Source organism: Stenella coeruleoalba (genome assembly GCF_951394435.1).
Source record: "Stenella coeruleoalba genome assembly, chromosome: X".
Lineage (NCBI taxonomy): Eukaryota > Metazoa > Chordata > Mammalia > Artiodactyla > Delphinidae > Stenella > Stenella coeruleoalba.
The window spans coordinates 95,897,259-95,903,542 of NC_137152.1; positions in this window are offsets into that span (position 1 = coordinate 95,897,259).

The following is a 6,284-nucleotide window of genomic DNA, read 5'->3' on the forward strand; positions in this document are numbered from 1 at the left end:
CTTTGCTGCGGTGTGTGGGCTTCTCATTGCGGTGGCTTCTCTTGTTGCAGAGCGTGGGCTCTAGGTGCACGGGCTTCAGTAGTTGTTGCTCGCGGGCTCTAGAGCACAGGCTCAGTAGTTGTGGCGCACGGGCTTAGTTGCTCCGCGGCATGTGGGATCTTCCCGGACCAGGGCTCGAACCCGTGTCCCCTGCATTGGCAGGCGGATTCTTAACCACTGAGCCACCAGGGAAGCCCATCAGCATGGTCTTGAGGTGTCATGGATTTTCTAGTTCATTGCCTATTATTTGCCTTGGTTTTACCCCTATGCTGCTTTCTTCCTCTTGCCAGTGCTTTGCTTTCTCCTTCCCCTCCTCTCACCTCCCTCACACTTCTCTCCCCACCTCTGCTCACTTTTCTGTACTCTACCTGACAGACCGAGTTGTTATGCCATTGGTTTTTTAACCAGTCACTTTCGTAGTCTCAGGGTCTGGATGGCAGTGTGATTGGTCTAGTGTGTCAAAGAATTCAGTGTCTTCAACCCTCTTGGCTTTCACTGACTTCTGCCTGAGGCCTTGTAGTCTGCTGCGGTGCTAGATGTTTCAACTGCAGATAATCAGGGTGTTGCCAATATGAATATTTCCTGATAGGTTTTATGTGGTTTCTTGAACAAAAAGGCAAAAAATAGTTGGGATGCAAGCTTAAGAGAACAATACTGACACTTCTAAATTTCGTTTTATAAATTGTTGGCTATCACTATATAAATACACTGCGAAGTTACAAGTCAGAAAGTGAGTTTGAAAAGGTAGCATGAAGATGTATACAAAGAAAAATTGAACAATATTTTTCCCTAAAATGAATATTAGAAACTCACTGTAATAAGTTGTGTGGTATTATAGGAAGGAGCACAGATTCTAGAATTAGATAAACTTAGATTTGGTTTCCTCTGTTAGCACCTTCCTTCAGCAAGTTATTCTGTATTAATTTCCATGTCCTTATCTGTAGTACAAGAATATCTAATGGAAATTATAAAGATTTACTGAGAAATCGTGTATGTATAAAGCTTGGTACCTAGCCAGTAGGTGTACTCAACAAACACACATTTCTCACTGCCTCTCCCGAATCCCTGAGTACCCTCCTAGACCAAAAAAAAAAAAAAAAAAGATGTGGAAGTGCTGTCTAGATATTGAGATTTCATGGACAAATAGTATTTTAGGGATTGACATAGGACACCAGCCTTTTTCTGCCAACTCAACACTTTTAAAAACTGCCACCGTCTACTATCACCTCATCATAAAAGAGAGAAAATTTTAATACTAAAAAAGTCACTAAGAAAAGTTAAGCACAATCTTATCTTAGAGCAACAAACAGTCTAAAGTGAATAAACCTAGCTTTTGAAAAAAGTAACCATATTACCTTATTTTCCCTTTTTCCTTTGGTGAAAATTTCATCACAGACTTGGTGTGGCTGCCTGAACAAATTTAAAACCACATTTCATTGAAAACTCTTTGAAGAGTCATATTGAGCCTTCCCCTGCCTCCATCTTGTTTACCTTAATTGGAATTAAAATATGAATGACTCAACATACTTAGCATGCCATTTTCTCTGGTCTTCAAATTATACAGCTGGGTAGTTGCTTTTTATTCTTTGAAATATATGTTTAACATTAATATATCCATCCCCAAAATTCTAGTTTCAGTTGTATAATTTTGAGAGCCAGCTCTCCTCACTGATACGAAAAAATCAAATTATCAGAATGTTTCTAAGTTATTTAATTATTATGGGGATTCAAGATAAAGTTTTCAAAAGAAAATCATTCCCAGTTTCACTGGTTTCTAGCTTCCTGCCTTCTTCATTAAGCAGATGTTTATTGAACACCTACTATGTACAGACCACTGCTGGGACTAGAAAAGAATAAGGCAGCAGCCATGTGCCAGAGGAGCTCACAGTCTGATGATGGAGAAGATGGCCACAGAAACAAGTAAGAGACTTGGAACTATCTTGTGGCTGTGGCCCTAGAAATGCCCCTTCTCATCCTATCCCCTGTCTGTTCTACCCTTCCTAGTAACTCATGGCAGCCACTTGATTCTCAGGCCCATCTTAGTTCATCTAGTATTACAAATGGCAAGGATAATATGGGTAAAAGACCTTATGAGTAAGCCATAGGTAAGGTGATAAAAATGGAGTACCCACCATGCCAACATCTTCGCTGGTCTCTGGCTCCCTCCTCCCAGACTAAAATCATTGTCCATTTCCTCTAAATTCTTACCTGTCTTCTGTTTTGAGCTAACTCCTGTTTAACAGACCCCCCCTTCCCCGCAACTGCTCTCCTATTCCCTTCAGTTCTGAAGCTTGGTCCATTTTTCTTTCGTTCTCCAGATTTGAGTCATCTAGTCTTGGGGAAGCCAGGTTCCCCCTGTTAGCCACAACCACTTGGCTGGTGTAGACCCATGCACATGAAGTAAATTCAGGTTGATACAGCAGGGCCAGCGTGAAGGGTGGTGTGGAAATGAGGGGAGAGATCCACTGCAGAGTGGATCAAATGTCATCACGTAGGTAATCTACGGTGGTCCAGGCAGATGGAGTTTGCCTGTACGTCCAGCTACCCTGCATTACATTTTTAAATTTTTATTTTGGAATAACTTTAGATTTACAGAAAAGTTGCAAAGAAAATACGGAGTTCCCATATACTCCTTACCCAGTTTCCCTTAATGTTAATATCTTACGTTACCATGGCACAGTGATCAAAACTAAAACCCACATTGGTACAATACTATTAAGTAAACTCCAGACTTTATTCACATTGCACCAGTTTTCCACTAGTGTCCTTTCTCACTTCCAAGATCCAGTCCAGAATACCTTATTGCATTTAGGCATATTGTGCTTTCTTAATTTAAATAAACTTTTTATCTTAGAATAGTTTTAGATTTTTCAGAAAAGTTTGCAAAGAGTTCACGTATCCCCTGCACCAATTTCTCCTATTGTTAACATCTTACATTACAATGGCACATTTTTCACATTAAGGAACCAACATTTGTACATTACTGTTAACTAAACTCCACACTTTATTCAGATTTCACTAGTTTTTACCTAAAATCCTTTTTCTGTTCCGGATTCCTGTCTAGAATGTAACATTACACATGGTCGTCAGGTCTCCTTAGCTCTTCTTAGCCACGACATTTTCTCATGCTTTCCATGACCTCAGCAGTTTTGAGGAGTACTGGTTAAGTATTTTGTTGAATGTCCCTCAGTTTGGGTTTGTCTGGTATTTTTCTCATGATTCAACAGGCTATGAACTTTGAGGAGGAAGACCACAGAGGTGAATTACTCTTTTCATTACATCACATCAAGGATATACACTATGGAGAATGGTATGGAGATTCCTTAAAAAACTAAAAATTGAACTATTATATGATCCAGCAATCCCACTACTGGGCATATAGCCGGAGAAAACCAGAATTCAAAAAGATACATGTACCACAATGTTCACTGCAGCACTATTTACAATAGCCAGGACATGGAAACAACCTAAATGGCCTTCGACAGACAAATGGGCAAAGAAGATGTGGCATATATATACAGTGGAATATTACTCAGCCATAAAAAGGAACAAAACTGAGTTATTTGTAGTGATGTGGATGGACCTAGAGTCTGTCATACAGAGTGAAGTAAGTCAGAAAGAGAAAAACGAATACCGTATGCTAACGTGTACATATGGAATCCAGAAAAATGGTACTGATGAACCCAGTGGTAGGGCAGGAATAAAGATGCAAACATTGAGAACGGACTTGAGGACATGGGGAGGGTGAAGGGTAAGCTGGGACGTAGTGAGAGAGTGGCATTGACATATATACACTACCCAATGTAAAATAGCTAGCTAGTGGGAAGCAGCCGCATAGCACAGGGAGATCATGTTGGTGCTTTGTGTCCACCTAGAGGGGTGGGATAGGGAGGGTGGGAGGGAGGGGATATGGGGATATATGTATACATATAGCTGATTCACTTTGTTGTACAGCAGAAACTAACACACCATTGTAAAGCAATTATATTCCAATAAAGATGTATTTTTAAAAAAAGGGTACATACTACCAACATGACATCACCTGGCTGAGGAATGTTTGTCAGGTTTCTCTATTATAAAGTTACTTTTTTCTCACTTTCCATAAATCTTCTCTTTGGAAGTGAATCACTAAGCACAACCCAAACTCAAGGGGTAGGGAAGAGTTAAGGCCCACCTCCTTGAGGAGCAAGTATCTGTATAACTTAATTTGGAATTGCTCAGTACAGGAGATAGGTCTCTTCTCCCTTATTTATTTATTCAACCATTTGTTTATATCAGCATGGACTTACGGGTATTTATTTTATACTTTGAGTTACAGCGCAATACTACATTATTTTGTTGTTCAACTTGTTCCAGCCTTAGCCATTGAGAGTTCTTTCAAGTTGGCTTCTGTGTCCCTTTGACTGTTTTTTTTTTTTTTTTGAGTACTTCCTTACTTTCTGTCACTCCCAACATGCTCCAGGTTCATTTTGTGTATTTCCTGCTCCAGCCCTATAATCAACCATTTATCCCAGTTCCTTTTATTGGAGACTGGTATTAGAAAGTAAGATTTGGGTGACAGGTGTGCTCATTGCTACTGGGGCATTGTTTCTCTTAGGCCCTCTCAGCTGACCGAGCAAAGAAATATATGCATGTATACTAATCTCCACACATCTATAAAAATTTCTATGTAACCATCTCTATATTAAATTAGACGTGAATCCTTGCTGATGTCTCTGAGTAATCCATTAACACATGGATTATTCTAGTTTCTTCCTCTTACTTATGGATAACCTCCCTCTCCAACAGTGAGACACCTGGTTTCCACCATTTACTTCCCATTTACTTATTTGTTCAATCACAACATAACATATTCAGCAGTTTCAGAATTGCTAACCCATACCCCCATGAGAAATACCTTTACCAACTAGAATACAGTTTTTACATACAGTCCTTTGTCTTTTATATCATAATTTCTGGTTACAACACTTTTTCGAAGTTACTAAGATCAGCGCCTTTTTTCTCCACTCACATCACCTTTTTAAATATTAGATTCATTTACATTATCTGTTCCTCTAATAAAATCTATTGGGGACTTCCCTGGTGGCAGAGTGGTTAAGAATCCACCTGCCAACGCAGGGTACACGGGTTCGAGCCCTGGTCCGGGAAGATCCCACATGCCGCGGAGCAACTAAGCCCATGCGCCACAACTACTGAGCCTGCGCTCTAGAGCCCACGAGCCACAACTACTGAGCCCGCGTGCCACAACCACTGAAGCCTGCGCACCTAGAGCCTGTGCTCCACAACAAGAGAAGCCACCACAAAGAGAAGCCCGTGCACCACAGTGAAGAGTAGCCCCCGCTCGCCACAACTAGAGAAAGCCCGCACACAGCAATGAAGACCCAACGCAGCCAAAAATTAATTAATTAAAAATTTTAAAAAATTAAAATTTTTTAAAACTTAAAAATCTATTGGGATTTGATGATGTACAAATCCCAATAGTGGTTTCCTTACTTACTAATTTAGTAAGTAAGCAGTGACATTCTTTTGTAGACAACTTCCTGCCTTGCTTTCAAATGCTTAGCATTATCCCAAAGCAGTTTTACAGTCTGTCCTGTTGCTGCACTGGGGTTGCACTTATTCAGCAAACATCAAGCACTTAGTCTGTGTCAAGACCCTGAGGGAGTCCAGTAGAAGAAACAGACAAGAATGATGATTCCATCCAGACTCTTAGCATGATTAAAGGGTAGTCTTATCTGATTTTCCTACTTCTCAATGCCAAGCCATTTACTGATACATATATATACACATGTATGTATGGATATACATATGATGTTGGGTTAAGTCAAAACCCAGTTCTCTGATTTACCATGCAAGCAGGTATTGATTCCCCCTTGCTTATATAAGATTGTGTTTATATAAGTACTGCTTATAAGTATAAGCAGTACTCTCAGTTATCAAAAAGCAAACTTATTTGAGCATATACAGAATTGGGTGATTATCTAAAGGAATTAGTAATTCATTAGAATATATGAAGTCCATTCTCAAAGACATTTCTAATTTAGTTATGAATACCTTAATTCTCTCTCCTGATGAAAAGATGCGGAGGTAGAGCCGTTCCAATGGATACTCTAAAAGTTGAGTACATGGGTCATTTGGATTCCTGCTGTGGGTCTTTATAGAAGTTAGCCTGACAGCCCCATAACTTGTTTGCAGTGAGTCTGCCTATATTAGTTTGCTAGGGCTGCCATAAGAAAATACCACAG